This window comes from Chlamydotis macqueenii, chromosome 10 (assembly GCF_036417535.1).
Source record: "Chlamydotis macqueenii isolate bChlMac1 chromosome 10, bChlMac1.mat, whole genome shotgun sequence".
In the NCBI taxonomy this organism is placed as follows: Eukaryota; Metazoa; Chordata; class Aves; order Otidiformes; family Otididae; genus Chlamydotis; species Chlamydotis macqueenii.
The window spans coordinates 2,131,204-2,148,884 of record NC_141565.1 but is presented as its reverse complement, the minus strand read 5'-3'; positions in this window follow the sequence as shown (position 1 = coordinate 2,148,884).

Sequence of the window (17,681 nt, the reverse complement as noted above, 5' to 3'; positions counted from 1 at the left end):
CATGCAGAGAGCAGACTGCCTTTAAAAAAGGCTTGTGTCAGCAAGGTTGACTTCAGTGGAATAAATAAGAATCGGCTGCTTGGCAGCAGGTCACTGCTGACAGTAATCTCGCAGGTCAGATTTTCCAAGTTACGATGGCTCGTTTGGTACACGCGTAACTGCAACTACCAGTTCTGTTTAGGATTAATACGGACCACCATCTTCCACCCAGCCTTTGATAAGCAGGTGTCAGGCTTTTACCTTATTCTTTCATGGTATGCAACTGGAATAAATCTGGTCTCTGATCTAAGGAGCTGGATTACCTTGAACTTAACTTTTTTATTTTCTATCACTTCCGGCCCTTTCTTCCTATAGCAGAAAACAAAATGAAGGATTGCCAGATTATCAGATTGAGAAGCTGTTAACCCTGACTATTCTGGGATCTGTAACTACGGTAACTAGTGTCTATGACAGAGTGTGACCACTTCACGGAAGAAAAACCAAGTAATTTCCCACAGGTGACAGGATGAGTCAGCAGCAGAGCCCAGATTAGAATACAGCGCTCAGACTGCCCATCTCATCTGCAGCTCGCTAAACCACGGCTCCTCCCACAGCCTCCAGGGAATAAAGTTCATTTAGCTAGGTGGAAAATGCTCAACTCCTGTCCTCGCACTTCACCTCGTTATTTATCTACGTTTTGGCAGGCTTAATAGTTTGTTGCCAAGAAAGAGTGCAAATCAAGAAAAACAGAGAAAGCATTGGTCTTAAAATGGAGCAAAGGACACCGGAGCAGCAACACCGCACTCAGAGAGAACGAGAATACTGTCTGCCAGGACGTTGAATATATAGATTATGTGTAACATGGAAATTGCTTGAAAATGAATTTTTTAGAAGGCAGCTTCTCTGTCTCTTCAGAAGTAACAAATACAAAGTAAAAGAACGTTTTGTTTGGTTTTTTTTTTTTTTCTTCCTGGCATATTTAAAACTGGTTTTGGAAAATTATGCAACGTGAGCATGTTTCTTTGGCATAGCTGGTGTTCGGTATTCGCTCAGCTAACTCGAAACGTGGACAGCCAGTCTGAAGTAGTTCTGCCAGCTGTAAGGGATGCTACTTCGCCTGCAGGCAGGAGGTGTTCTGCCTTCACTGGTCAGCTGTGGCTGGAACTGGGAAAAGATCGTAAAAACGCGCCCTGTGTAATCTGCTGTATTCTCATCCTCTAATTTTTCAGTTACTCTTTGTACCACAGTTCCTCTTGGTTCTCCTTCATTGTTAACCCTTCTTTCACATTGTCCCAATGAGCAAACACAAGAAAACTGCTATTATTTACCCCTGACACCAAGTGTCACAGTTTAGGAGCTGCAGTTGCCACTGTGATGCCTCAGTGTCCCGTCCTGTCAAGCACAGCTAAAGTGGAAAACTTGCTACTCTCCCATATTGATGCAACTTTTCCATAGAGTTGTTCTCATCAAGATTTTTCCTTAAATGACCCAAAACCTTAGCTTTCTCTTCCTGCTGCTGGCTAGCAGCCTGATACACTGCCCTGAAAGTATAATTTCAGGGCCTATATTACATCCTATTTAATAAGTTTCCCTACTAAAAGAGATTTTAAGTGTGGTACATATATACAGCTTTGAATGTACATGGCAGCGCTTTTTCTATGCTGGATGGTGCAGAACCATTTGTGCTGGGCAGGAAATGCAGCCAGATATTCTAGGAAGCCTACATGGCAGCCTAAGGCAGTTATAAAAAGAAAATGGGGTGCTGCTTACATGACTTAAACAGTAGGGACTGAGTTACCACTACTGGTCATGATTCATCGACTTTTTGCATTTCTGTCACCAAGAAATATAGAGGAGCCAGTCCATGAGAGCAGGACACACAAGAAGCCTTAAGCTTTTAGCGTGTAAATATTTGCAAAGCAGATAGTGAGTCCTATGCATTAGGGTAAACATCAATTCTTCTGTTTTATTCTCAAATGCAAGTGTATTTTATTCAAACCCTGATCTGTGTGCTGTGTAGCTACCACTAATAAACAGTTTCTTTTCAACTAATCTCTAAAGAAAGATTGCTTCCTACCTACCCTGACAGGCTTCTTGCAGGCATGTTGCTCTTTACTGCTTGGACTTATTCTTTCTTTTTTTGGATATGGTAAAAACCATTAATCGAGAAATCTGTATTGTGGAGAAGGCAGATTTTAAAACCAAAATGGAGAGAATTGTGGATAATCCAAGTTCAGATCCAAAGGTTTTTATTCAGTCCTTTAACTTCAAAGAGAGCAACCTTAATTATGTTTTTGAGAGGGATGAGAGTATCCACACAATCTAACTTGCAGAATCTAAACTTGGGGTCTCTATGGAAAGAAGTGGACTCTCATTTTTTGTTTGAGTCACTTTCTGGAAGATCTTATCTCTCTCTTTTGAGTACAGAGCGTGCCAGCATAGGCAGAGCCAAACCATTTTACATTAATTCCTTCAGTGTGAGGATTTTGCTTTAGACTAAGAAGGATGTGATCTCTCCTCTCTCTTGTTTCACTGGGAGTGAAAAATTATGCATCTGTCAAAAGTTAACCAGACTCAGATCTCTGAGCTGGAGTGCTGTTTTGCTCAATACATCAGTTTCATTGACACGTTTTTTTAAGTGCAGTTCCAGATCATAGCTGACAATGTGCCTGTCATTTATGCCATCAGCCATCAGTATTTCCTTCACATAGGGAAATATCTGCTTTCCTAAGTATTTGCTTCATATAGGGAAATAAGTACACCCCTCATTTCTTATGTATCATAATCTGAACTTATCACTAGGCTGAACATTCATTTATAACGTATCCTTCGTGCTTTGTTTGACCCAATTGTTTGTGTGCAGGGAAATGATCTGAATTAGCTGCAACAGGTTTGGTGATGAAAAAAACATTACATATGCAAAGAACATTTTCAGGGAGCTCGGTTTCCTAGCGATACCGTTCTGTTACTGACTTGGACATACATCTTGAGTGTTGTTACAGTATTATTACTTGGTTTCTTTCTCACTATTTTTGGGTATGATTTATGGTTGCTTACCCAGATCAGAAACCTGACCCTGAGGGAGAAAAGTGCTCTCAAAGTTGCAGGTATACAGACCTGGGCAGGGCAGAGCAGCAGATACCTGGATATCTGTAGCAAGTAACAATCCTGGCAACAGTCAAATATATCACTACTAAAAAGAGCAGACATTATTCCAAATAAATTAATTTTTAGATGATACAATTTATTACAGTGCTTAAATAACTATTTTTTTTTTTCCAGAATCAAAATAGGCTACCCTATCTGGTCTCTTTTTACATCACTCATCTTCTGATAGGCTCAACTGAATTCTCCCTACTGATTAAAATACACCTTATACCCTCATTCCTGTGGGTTAATACTCAACAAAATTCAAAGCAAAATAACATTAACAAAATCTTGGATTTCTTAGAGAAATTACTGTATCTGACCACTTTGATATTCGAAGACGAAGTGATAGTTAACATTTTGTTTGCCTTTCTTACACAGGCTCTCAACGCCCCTGAAATCTCCATGTAATAGATATTGCTTTATAGAGGGAGACACTGAAAACCAGGAAACACATCTGAGCAGGGAAGTGAACTCCCATATGACTATTACACCTCTCTGCTTCTTAGGAGAGAACAGTCATACAATATTACTAAATAGCAAACTACATTTTTTGTACGTCTGGGACAGGGCTGAGTCTAGACGTGATAGCCCAAGACAATGCGGAAGTAATATCATTTTGGATAAAAAGAACTCTTTCGTTTTGTTTACCTCATACAACTCATGACCGGAATAATTCTGATTGTTCTGATAATTCTAGGTGAGCTAAGGTGTCACGAGTTCATTCATAAGTGCAGCAGGAAGCTGCACTTTGTTGAACTGTTGGGCTTCGTAGACTGCCCTAATAGCAGTTCAGCATCTCAGCAGAGGGAAAACCAGGGAGAAGATGCCAGAGTCCTCCGAGCCAACAGTTACAGCTGAGTCCCAGTGAGGACTCCTGAGAGAGAATTCTGGGTTTTAGTCTCAGACCTCCACCACCATGTAACCATGGCTGAATTCTCCGTGATGCCATTAGTAACATAATTAAATAATATAGTACTGGATGTTATACTGTCAACACGGTCAGCATACCAGCCAGACTGCATGGAGGAGCAGTAAAGATACACAGATAATCAGGATTTTGAAAAAATGTGTACTTGCTGTGTCTGTACAGTAGATGTAAAATATTACCATTACAGGTCCTTTTAAGTAAGCAGAAGTTTCATTAAAGGCCATGTTGCATAAAGAGTGGCATACAAATGTGGATTAGGCCAGGATTTCAACTGGAATTGTTGGAACAAGGTCTTTGGACTTTCATGGCTGTTCGTTCTTGCTTATCGTATAGGAAAAGCAACTGTAAAGCATATTTACCTTCATGATACAGGTCAAGAGCCAGGATGAGAACAAAGACACTCCTTGGTGCTGATAACGACTGCTTCGAGGTTGAAACTGGATCCTTGATGTTCAGTCCCTTCTTTTATGTGGTAGGGTGGGAGGAGGCCCTGTGCTCCCAGTTCTCCTGTTATCAGCTGGGAGCAAGTGCTTGAGGTTCTCTCCTCTGCAGCCTGACTCCAAATTACTGGGGCTCGTTAATTTGTACAGAGGGCTAAAAAAGCTGCTTATAAAATAGGTTTGCTTTGTGAAGGAGTTTGGATTTGGTGTCCTAATTTTAGGAAGAAGGAAAAACAGCAGTAAAAATCAGGTCAATGAAACCAGCTTTTGGTTTTTATATATATACATATTTATGTATATCCTACATTATTTGCAAACCAATCAAAACTGTGCAAAGGTATTAGTAAATGAAATTCCGTAAAATACAAGTTCTGTTAATGGATCTACTTTCCCTCTCTAGAAAGAGAGATTATGAAAACTCTAGTCCAAAGTAAAATAGCAGTTAGATTTCAGATCTAATCATTTAACTACTTAGTAATAATAAGAACTTTATTTTTTGGAATATCACTATACCACCACAGACAGACCCTCATTTGCATTTGATACAAGGGTGACTTTAACAAGTTCTGTGTCTTCCCCACTGCTTTCCTTAAAGACACCAGAAGGTGGGAAGTGAAGCCTTTGCGTGATGAAAAATTGTGGAGAAGGTAGATTATACAGCCACTGCAAGAGTGGTATACAGACAAGAAAAGGAACGTTTTGCAGCTTTGGAGTTCTGAGGAGCAACAGCCTGAACTTTCTCTGGTCAGTCCTTGCTATTTACCATATAAAAAGTAGAAGATTCTGGGAAACAGTGTAAGAAACACTAGTTAGGGTGAGCTTTCTCTAAGCTCAAATAAAAAAAGAGCAGAAAACCAACCTGTGATATGAAAAGCCTGTGATAATTTTTAATGTTTAGATTATTTCATGCTAGTGACAACTTGATCTTTCTAATGGTGACGGTAACTGTCAAACTTGTGTTCTGGTCTAACTGCGCCGCTTCGAGTCTCTCTGCAGGACTTCCTTAAGTCACCTCACACTGTTCCTGAAGTTCTTCAGGTAGATGTACCTGGGAAACAGCTGCAGGTGCGTTCAGCCATGCGAGTTACTTTCTAGTAAGAAATACCGCTGAGCTGATAGTTCCCGTCACGGGCAGGGTTAAACGAGTTCCACTTACACATCCTCGGTCGCTGTCTATGAAGCATGAGTCAGGAGGAACCCTGCTTCACTTCAGCCTCTCTGGGGAGCGGGCAGACTTGGCAGTTCATGGAAAAACTTGTTTATAAAATGATCAAAAGAGAGACAGATTGACACAGTCTTCCACAATGTCACTTTTAAGATTAGAAAGGCACTTTAGCTGCTGGGAAGTCTATTTACTGTACACATTACTGAGTGCAGTTATTACTGCTTGCTCTCTTTCTCAGATCTGGGTGTACCTTTGCAAAGGACCTTATGGAAAATGCCTAAAGTAAACCCAGCCTGCTGCTCTGAAAGTCTTTCAGCTTGCTGTCTATTGTTCGGCAGAGCACTGGTTATCTGACACTGCATACCAGGGAGGTTAAGTGAATGTCAGGGCCTTTAAAGGCACAGGTACCTGCAGCACTGGAGATGGAGTCTGCCCTTCACATATGGTTACAGGAGGCCTTTTTCAAAGTCATTTTCCATTACTCATTATATGCCCTAAACGCTTTTGGCTGTTTCAGACTGGGTCTAAATTCCAAATGACACCTACCCCTAAGGCTTTTTATATAAAGGTAGCTGGGCTCTTGCAAATATGGTAAAACACGCTGATCTGCTTTGCTTATTTTTCTGCTCTTCAGCCAGTCTGTCTCACAAGGCTGAAGGCAAGCTGCTGACTCAGGCCTGGCATCTCTTACAGTTTGCAGGAGTTCTGTGTCTTCAGCCAAGTCTCCAGAAGAGACACGGGGCACTGCAAAGTACTGAGGGCAACTACCAAACCAGACCTGAAATTGTAACTTCAGTATTAAATGGGAAAACTCCTTCACTTAGAGGTGTTCCTGCATCTCTGAACCTTCCACGTTTCACATCCTGTATGTTTTACGGTATACGCAAAGAGCAAATAACAGTAACAGTTGAGGTTTGCCTCACAAAGGGAAACGCGCAGCCACAGCCAAGTTAGCACGAGAGCAACGTGAGCTTTAGAAATTCACCAGTTTTGCACGCTCAGCCTGTTTGGCTTAGGGGGCATTCTTATTTCTGCCGTACCTTGTTCTTCACACAGCTGCAGAGGTACTCAGCTGGGAGAGCTTTTGCACCATCTTGAGGAAGGAGCTCTTTGCTTTACATACCCAGATGAGTGCAGGGGTGCTGACTGTGCGAAACGGGATCCCCAGTTCTTTGTGGCACAATTGCACCCACCCCGATAAAGCTACTAACATCTGAAGGGAATGTCCCAAAGCAACCTTAACCAGCCAGGGCAAATCAAAAGTCACCGAGAGCTGATTCTCCTCAGTCCAAACAGATTTTTGAAAAGGTGGCTGAAGTTGATCGGGAATTTTCAGTAATTAGAAGGTGACATTTTTTATCACAACGTTAAAGTCCCTTTCCTTCCTGCTCTCACTTTTGAATAATTCACAACGGAAAACTCATTTCACTTGGTCTTTCAGACATGAAAATTGGTCTTTGATCTAGAACTGAACATGGAGAGCTTTGACCCAAGAGGGGAAGGTATTTATTAAGACTAGAAACAATAGAAACAAGAGTGTTAAACTGACTACCAACACTGCATTTTTAAAGGCTGTGTGCTGCCTGAGTTTGCTAACGTTGTGCATAAAGCTTCAACTTATGGATAAAGTATAACATATTGCATTTATTTGAGCTATTTATTCTGTGCAGTTCTTCCCAAAATCAACATTAGGAATTCTAATGTTTTTTATTTATTAAGAGCATTTGAGCCCCTTTGCTGCCCTTGTCAGGGGGAATTCTGTAGCTGGCTGAGAAGTGTCCCAGGATGTAGGCAGCCAAGGTCTGACGCTGAGGAAGTTTCCAGCCCCTGCTTGTGTTAGGCACCTTTGAACCCCTTCCCAGAAGACGGGGGATCCTATACAGAGGGAGATGCCGAAAAGCTTCAAGGGAGCAGTTGGAGATGCCAATATGCAGATCATCATCTCTACATCAACAACTCCATGGATGAGTCAGTGATGTGAATGTACACATTCAATTTGTCTCAACCCCCGTTTCATCCTAGGGCCCCTGTCAAGTTCATTCACCTCTGTGTTCCTTTCTCGAACTGAAAGGAAACCAGAGGAGATTTTCAGCCTTGAGATAATCTGGACATGAACTGTAGCAAGTTTGTTCTAATACTACTCTAGTAGTTCTTACATCCTCGGATGCCTAAAGGCAAGTGATCTGTACCTTTGGCATCATCCTATAAAACACAATTCACAATTGTGATAGGCTGCAACACAGCCAGCTATTATTTCCTGCATTTGCAGCTGAGGGAAAAAACCAAAACAACAGTAACAGTGATCTCAGGACAACCAGGCAGGGCCCAGAGCTCTGTAATGCAGACACAAGCCAGTCTGGTCAAGGAACTCGGATCCTTCTCCTGGTGTGGTACATAAAGGCAGCATCTCCACCAGCTGGAAGCGGTCTGGCACAATGCGTTGAAGTTTCTGTGCTGCCAGCACAGCCATTCCCACCTTCCTGCCGAGAATGTGGAGCAGCATGCTAGACAGTACTGTGCCCAGCAGGAAATGAGGTGCAGAGAGGTTTTGTGTTGCTCAGTTTTACAGTCTCATGTGAAACTGGTGTCTTGGTATTGGTCCTTTTTTAATTGATTGGCTGGTCTAATGGGATTTGTTCATCACCCATGCTGTCTGAATGTACGGAGTGCCAGAAAAATCAGTCATGGACTCCCTGAAACAACAGACTCCCTGAAATTGTAGTCTCCATTCTCCAAGTCGAGTTTGCTGTCCCCCTTATTCCTACTGGTTATGTAGAACATCATAAACAGTCACCAAATTTAGGACAGTGCTGCTCAAAATGAGATAAAATTTAACTGTCTGATTTGTAAAGCTGTACTAGTTTAGCCTGCGAATTTCAGTGGAAATATTTTTTGGCTAAGGACTTCAAATCTGGTCTTTAAAGAGCTTCCAGTTCCCTGACTGTGAAGCCTGACCTATGGCCAAACTCAGAACCCAAAATACCCAGCTTCTTAAATTTTAAGTCAAAGAATCATTCTGTGCATGCATCGCTGTGACAAAGCAGCACAATGAAAAACACTGCTTTTCCAGAGTTTTGCAAGGAAGATTATGGAGGAGATGATTGCTTGTGGCAAGGCGAGAACACCAAGGAAACACGCCTGCTCAGCCCATCGTGCACCTCCAGATCCCCCATGCAAAACTCCCGCTGCTGAGCAACAGCCGGCGCATTTCCTCGCCACAGCCGAGTAACTCCGGGCATGCGATGGCAGCGCTGTCGAACGTACTTTCCCTCATGAAACAGGATGAGTGACGTGAGCCTGCAAATGCAGCGTATGGGGCATGAGGACGCCGCATGGCCAGATGTGACTCACGGGGTATCCCAGGAAATTGGAAGGAGTCTCTGAAATCGGTCGTGAGGAATATAACAGTAATACAGGTAGCTACCCACCCTCCCTTCAGCTTCCTTCTGTCTTTGCCTGTGAGCTGTAAGAAGCAATCAAGTGTCTTTAACAGGTAAATTACGCATTTGGGGACACTGGCCTACCTGCATTTGCATAGAATTGGGCGTCACAGCTTTGTATTGTTTAATAAAGGTTTGAAGCCTGTCTATGGTAAAGTGCTTAGCAGCGAATGGGTGCTTTTAATACCCAGAATAAGCATTAGAAGTCAGAAATAGTAACTGAAAAAGACTTTCCAATCACAAGGATCCAATATGGATAAACTTGAGATTTTTTTTAGAGAGTCATTGCTGAGACAGAGAAACTCTGTGTAAGCACAGATGACTTTAATGAGTCTGTACAACTAATAATAGATTCCCTTCTACTAATTGCAAAGCTATAATAAAGCTAAAATACAAATGTTCCTATTTTCTTGTCCAACAAAAGATGCAAGATGCTGTACTGATATGCCAGTACCACCCAGCACACTCAAATTTCTTCCAAGATTATTTTTATAGATGTTTCTCTGGCTCCCTAGGGTACAGACTCAAAGTTTTTCCTCCTTGGGAAGTCTGAACAAGGTTTTAATTTCTGCTGAAGACAGAAAACTCAGTCTGGGGTCTTGCATCATATTCTCATTGTTGCCATATTTCCTTTCTTACTCACATCAGTAGCAAGTTGAAAATATTAGTTGATGTCCACAGATTGCATGGAGAAAGCTGCATTACACTGCTGCAGCAGAGGCTGGTGATGAAATGAGTGGGACTACGTGGTACCCTGGCATATGCTGTGTCTTTCGGAGAGCGTATTCATTGTCTGACTTAAAACATGCACTCTGCATGGAATTACATTTTTTTTTCCAGTGGCATAGTTTCAGACTTGAGCTTAACAGGAGGACCAGTGAGGGTAAATCATAGAATGGTTTGGGTTGGAAGGGACCTTTAAAGTCATCTAGTCCAAACCCCTGCTCTCCTCATGACTCAAAGCAAGCGGAGCTTCCCCTGCATTCTGACATCGACCATTCTGAGTGCAAAGAGCCCTGTTTGATGCTATAGGCCAACAATGTGATTTTGCTTGCCAGCAGCTCCTCAACAAAACACTGACATTCCTGTGTTAATCCAATTCATCCAACTCCTGCCTCACTTTTAGATGACAGCCTGGCCTGAAAAGAGTTAATAATTTCCCTGCTGCCCTGCAGCAAATTATCCTGCAAAATATCTGCAGGTAGCTAGAAACAAATACCTACCGAGGTGCAGGAGCACGGGGGCATCCGAAAACCTCTTCTGCAGCTAGCTGACAAGCTGTATGTAAGGTTAATAATGACTGTGACAGTGCCGGATGGAGGAAAGGGGTGAAGGGGTTGAGTATCTGAAGCCACTCTTTCAGATTACTTTATTCAAATCCTGTATCACAAATGTTTGTTAATGGTTAAGTCTTTCTCAGAACAGTTTTTTAAAAAGGCAAGCTAATACTAGAGTCTCAGTGCGTGTTCCCTGCTAGCATGGGAGTGCTGGAGCTGCCATGTCATGGCTCTAGACTAAAAAAATCCAGCTACAAGGATATGAAGAACATGTGGACGCTTCTGCAGCCAAGCGCTTGCAATCCATAAACCACAAACTGTGCGGATGAGAAGCGCTGCAATTCATCAGCCAGCTCAGCTGCACGTGTAGATAGAGGACTCTGTATTTTAAGATGGTTTTGGAGCCTGGGAGACTGCGTCAGGCATGAGCCATTGCCATGGCACAACCAGTCTGGCTGCTCTGAAGGACACAGATGCTGTTCAAAGACATTGTCACAGTCTTATTGAGCTGTAGAGTCCATCACCCAAAGTATGTGTATTTGTAACCAACTGTGAGACAAGGCCCGGGGAATATGCACAAATATTTACATCTTTATACTTCAGCTAGTGTAAAGAAGTAAAAAAAAAAAAAAAGTCACAATGAAAAATGGAGCTGCATTTCGTATTTTGCCTCTCAGCTGCAGGGAGTCAAGCCTGACAGAGCAGCTGGCTGCCAGACAACCACACAAAATAAATACTTGGTCAAAACAAAAGCACCAGCAGTAAGCAGTTAACATCTAATTCTAAAGCAGAGCTTCACTTCTTGGAAGCCATCGGTGGCCTGTCCCCTCCACAGAAGGGTGCAGTGTGCCTGTATATGATGTAAGTGTTCTGGCGCTAACGACCTGCTGTGAACCAGCTCTGCTGGGATTGTTTCATCCACAGTCACTGAGGTACTGAGGTCATCTATACTGGTGTCCAAATTGGGGCATAAAACCAGAAAGAAATTCCTTGGACCTCAGGTCCAGTTCTCCTCCTATCACAAAAAGAAAAAAAAAGGTTCATTATCAATTGGGCGATGACCTGCCATCTCAGGTTAATTCTTTTTTGAATCCTGCCTGACTTGGTGGTGAAGTCTGAAGGACAACCTAGAGCTAGCTGTATGAACAAGGCTCTGTGTCAGCTGGTAAAAGATTTGTTTGTGCATGAATGTCACCCTGTTGAAAATACAAACTTCGATTCATTCACTTTTTGCTTTTTAGGCTGTCCTCTTTAATATTCAGATGGAAACACGTTCATTCAGCTGGTGATGTGTAAAACAGGAGATAGTGAATATGCACAACAACCAAGTTGTAGTGACTTCCCTTTGAATATCACAAGTCGTGTTAAGTATTTAAAAACAAAATTTTAACGTATTTCTGTAATGGGAGTCTCCATGAAGTATATACTGAGTGGAATAATTCTAATACTTAAATCTCCAAGTTTTGTCAATTTACGTCTTCTGTCATTTGGTCCGTTCCAGTGAGTCACACAGCACCATCATATTGAGAATTACAATAAACTTGGAAAGCCAGCGATCATGAACGCTCTGTATTTATAGAATGGAGAAGTGATAACTGGTACTTTCAGGGTAGCAATTTAAGCTTGCTGAAACTTTTCCAGCCAGGACAGTTTTCCATCAGAAAATGTTGATTCAGTGGAAACTTATTGGGCTATTTCTGGTCAATCCTTAATCTCAGCATCTCTCTTTATGCTGATGTTGAAATGTATCCTGCTTAATTGATGCTGCGGATGACTCCTTGCTCTTTTTCACCTTCAGCTCAGATCCAGTAAAACTGTAGGTCCATCTCTGGCACTCTAGTGCTGTGCTGATGGGAACACATGGTGGTCACTGCTCCATCCCTTCTCAGTCTGGATTATTTTCCTCCATTTACTGTCAGCCGACACGACCTATGGTGTATGAATTGAATTATCACCACTGACATCACTAGAGTCTCCCACTGTCAAGTGACTCCTGTGCATTCTAGGAATACCACTGTCCATCCTTTCGCTGCCAGGGCAACCTCTCTGTGTTCTGCGTTGCTCAGAGTAACTCCTAAACATGATGAGTGCTGCTGCCTGGCTTCTTGGGAATCTGAGCAAGGTCACGTCAGTCGTCTTCAGACTTTTCTAGCTTCTATGTCTGTTTAATGTTCTAGTCAAAACTTCCCTTCGTACTTGTAAAATTACTCATTTTTTATCTTGCTTCAGACTGTCTCAGACTTGACTTTGCTGCTTACTTCTGCTGCAGTGCTGGTTACTTTTGTCTCTATAATCACGTCGTATTGGATACAATAGCTGCCTCCTGTGCAGCTTTCCTGGGCCTCATTAACTCCTGCTGAAGTTTCAGATTTCAGATGCCAGTTGAAGGCTTTGGTCATAATCTTCAAAGTAGTTAATGGATCAAGCTTTAGCTACATTAAAGGCTGAATTTTGATCTGTGAACCGTCATGACAGCTGCATTTCCTTGGGGCAATGTAGATTACAAAGCCTAGGAGGAAGTGTATGAACGGGAAGAACAAGGCAATCTTAACCAAGAGAAGCAAGTGAAGGAAAAAAATACCCAGAAGATACTCTACAGATCCAGAGCTTTCAAACTGAATCACTCCGAACACGGATTTCCCTCTCTGTCCTACCAAACAAACAAACGAGCAACATCTCAGCACCATTATTAAAACAAATTCTGAGTAATTTTTTTTTCTAGAGAGCTACGAGAAAGTCTGCTACAAATTGTGCTTTAAATGCAAAGTTCACAAATTTTCAAGCACTAGAACATCTTTTCTCCCTTGTCTTCACTTGTGTTGCTGCACCCACAGAATACCCCAGTGCTATGAGATTGTTTCTTTGAAGCAGAATCCACCACAAAAAAAAAAAATGCAAAATACTCAAATAGAAACAATCAAATACAGATGAGTAATCTCTTCTTCAAGAGGGACTTTCTGTGAAGCTGGTGATGAATATAGTACACAGTTTACTTTTGAAGTTAAACCAGACTTTTTCATTCCTATTCTAAGCTAAATCAGTGTATTTCTGGCTCAGTGTTTATCCAAACACCAAAGTCCCACTGGTTAATCTTCCACGGAGGTTTCAACCAGTGCAGCTAAACTGGTATAAACACTTCTGTAAAGACTCTCAGTTTAGTTTATGTCAATTTGGAATCTGTTTATGGCAACCCCAAATAAGCTATTCTTAAATTTGACTACAAATGTCAGCCAACTTCTTGCACCGATTTTGACTAAACTGGTTTAAAATAGAACCTTAATGTAAACTCGTGTAACTTTCCTGTAAACTGGAAGCTTCTCTGGTAAACTCGACTCTCTAGTGTACTGCATGTCACGTCCTCCCTCTTGTGGCTGCCACGAAGATTGACAGCGTTGGGGAACACAACAGCCCCGAAAATGGATTGGGCTGGCCTCAGCCAGGACCTGGCAACTGGGACGGCAAACAGGCGGTTATTTTGGTAATTAAAGATACACAGACACAGCTTTGTAAAAAGAGAACAACAAAATACTTCAAGTTGTTAATTTGAAAACCAGAATTTATAATTATTTTTACTAAAGTAACTACTAAATTACCAGTAAACATTTCTGTTAAAATTACTATACCGATAGTATAGTACCCTAATCCGGTGTACTACGATTGGTACGCTACTAATGCTGGAATAGCTTCTGCTCTGGGAAGGGGATTAGAAAGGAGGTTGGCAAGGATGGATAACCAGGAATTGAGGATGGCTCGTTCAAGGCAGGGACAAGGAGAGAAGCTCCAGAAGACAGCCCAGAGGAACCAGGCTTGCAGGTCTGAGAGATGGCCCAAAGACTGCGTTTCTAAACGGAGTGCCCCTGTACATCCTCCGGTGGATGAAGCGGCTGGAAAGCTGGATGCGGAGGAGATGCTGAGCAGCTGTGTCTTTGCCCCTCCGCAGTGGTGTGGCATTCGTCTGTAGGGGCAGGCCGTGCTGGCCTTCCTGCCCCACTCTGCCCGTTTAGATACTGAAGGTGGAAATAGAAACCAGTGCGACTGGTGGGTGCTTCTCCCAAAAGCTGTGCTGCTCCCAAATAAGAAATAGCTGCCTAAGGTTTCAATAGAAGCATATAAAGTAGATATAAAGTAGATTCTTGCCTTTATTTGGTCCTTGCCTGATTGATGACCTGACGTAACACAGTAACCGTTAGGTGATTTTCAACGTGCCTAGGAGAGATCTGAAGTTGCCATAAGGATCTCAGTCTTGCATTCCCAGATTAATGTTAAATGTTGTGATTACTTTACTGACAGTACTGTAAGGTTGTCTCATGTGAAATTTTTGCCTACACAGGCTTGGTGCCAGGTGAGCCCGCTGTTCTCTTGCTCCACCCTGCCAGGGTAAAGCAGTCTCTTACATTCAGGCACAGCGTTTGCCTATTGCGTATTGTACGCATCTCAAAGTGCTAGCTGAAAGCTAGCATCTCTCGATTTCTTCTCACTAGAGATGCAACAATCCCATCTTGTTAGGTTCCAGCTCCTCTGTGAGAGCACCAGAGCTGAGGAATGTGATTAACTTAGTAAAGAATAGCCTGGATATTCTTCAATTGTTTGATTCTCAGAATGCTGAGCAACTCTGGCCAATATTAAGACTTTGAAGGTCATTGACGCTTTTTAGAAGCATCACCAGATCAGGCTGCACAAGTCAGAAGCAGAGTAGAGCAGAGTCATCTTCCAGCAGTCAACAGAATTCACTGCAGCAGCCAAGTTGAGAATTGCATGGATTAATGCAAAATAATCAACACAGAATGAAGTGCTTCTGTTTTGCAACAGGGTTCCTGGGATAATCAGAGTTCTGAAATGTCTCAAGATTTATTCCAAGTCTGTTTTCAGTTATGTTGTCACCAAATTTTGGGTTTTCTGAACTTTGAGGGGTCTGTAAACAACTTCAGTCTAACCAAGCTGTGCCCATCGTCAGGGAGCAGCAAGCGCCAGCTGCTCCCTGAGGGGCAGGGAGCCAGCAGCCAAGCGCAGTAATGCAGCCAAGGTCCAGCCCCATGGCAACCAACCAAGGCGAGCAGGCCAGACCCAAAGATAGTAGCTAGGTTCAACCAAGAGTCCAGATCATCCCACAGATTCACAGTGAGGAGACAGGGCCAACAGCTCAGTCCACAAAGTCAGGGCCAGGACCAGGTCCAGTGATTGCTGGGCAGGTCTGTAGTTAAGAGACAGAACCAAGGTCAAGCTGGGAGGTCAGTCCAGGGGTCAGGATCAGTGGGGTCCCTGGCCAGGTACAGTTGTGGCTGAGCAGTACTCCTCTTTGGGCCGGGACTGAAAGCCTAGAGCTGTACTTAAGTGGAGCTCCTGGGCCCATGTGCAGGGACTGTGGGTGGAGGAGCCACACGAGGCTGGTGAAAGCCAGTAAGGCCTGTCAGCATCCTCAGGGCCCCGAGACCCAGTGTGAAGAGTGTAGGTGACTTCTGGGAGTGCTCTCAAAGAAAACGCATAAGAGAGAAAAGAAGCCACGTGGGGAAGACAACAGGCTGGGACCCCAAGGAGTCTGGAAAGATAAAGTGTGTATTGGCAAAACTTGTCATAGCACATTTTGGAGAGGCACAGTCAGGACAGAGAGAGTTTATGCTTGTTAAATATGTAAGGAGTCAGTTTGGCTGCAATATGCTCAAGTTTCCGAAAACACTGGGCTTCCAGTATGCGGAACCAGTATCTGCCTGGTCACCCAGTGGTGACTCATTGTAGGATTCAGCCCGGAGAGGAGGACAGAGGGACACTGAGTTCAAAGTGATCCCAAGTTCCCTTTGTCTCATTGCTTATTAAATTGAAATGTAGGGTGGGAAAGGACTTGAAGAGAACAGCTAGGCAAAAGATGAAGCATCTCTTCCCTACTGAAGGCCAAACAGGTCTTTGATGACCCACAGTAACAAATTCTTACTGTCTTTCAGTAACAAGATGGAAAAAAAATCACGTGGCTATTTAGCTTTATGTTGGAGTTGTACATCTGGCTTCATAATTTGAGCTCCTCCTCTCTGATCTTGTTTACTCCTCCATGTTCAGGAACAGTGAAGGGACAAGTGTCAGGCAAGGAAAGGTAAGAGTGCAGAAGTTATCCGTGCTGAACAGCAGGGGTATAAGGTACTCATTGACTGGACATAATGAAAACCAAACAAAACTACTGCAAAGTTCGTCCTTTTTACATGTGTTAATTCAGCCCACTGACACAGACATTTGGACATCCTGCTCACATGGTTTGCATTAAAGCATTATGAAATCCCAAATTCTGGTGCCAGATGGTTTTGGATTGCTTTGCTTGTATAAAGGGTTTAATTTGGGTGCATGGAAAATGTAAAATATTCTGGTAATAGCTTTAGCAGGACTACATAGTCTGCATTTGCTTTATTCATCAACTGTGCTATCTGCCTGCTGCACATTATCTTCCAAGTCATGATAAAACTTCAGAACACAAATTCAAATTTATTAACTTCCCAGAACAGACTATGCTCCGTAAAATGCTTAACAGGATTGACGTGAAAGGAAATATTCCTAAAGACCCACTATGCTGAGAAACCACACAGCGAGTAAAAATAGCCCTCTCTTTCCGAGTACACGCCTCCTAAGAATGCACTGAGCCTGGTCCGGGATGTGAAGCGAGAAGAGAGAGAATGGGTAAAGGTCAGGCATACAGCTGTTGCTCCTGCCAGTAAGTGTTTTGCTTGCTTTACTTGACGAGCTGAACGAGCTTTTTAGCGACGATCAACAGGGATCACATTTTTCAGATGATCTTTTCTTGGTGCAACAGATGAGCACCAGGAGTATAAATGCGGAGTTAACTGGAAATTCGATCTGCTGGAATTCACACATCCTGTTCTACATGGTATGAGCAGGGTGAAATGGCTCTTGCGCTTTCTGAATTTCATCCTGCACGGACCACCGTCACGTCACGTACTGCGTGGCTTCTGCCTTGTCATTATTCAAATATAGAATTACTTCCCTGATCCAGTCACACTCCCAAGTGCAAGTGCAAAGCGTTGACCTGGTTAAACCAGCAGCTTTCTAGGATAGAGTAATAAAAATAAGCCGGATTTTATTTTAGGAAAACACTTTAAAGTTACTTCTTTAACTGGATATGGGTTTAGTTTGTTTGTTTAAACTTACTCACAATGCGGGATCCAGTGACTAGCTAGAGACAATCTTTCTCTCAGTACCCTCTTTTCTAATTTTTCAGAAAAGAACTGCTTATTTTCAGGGGCGGCACAAAAGGGCATGACATATGAGCAGTGATTTTGTTCTCAGAGACATTAAGGGAGGTTT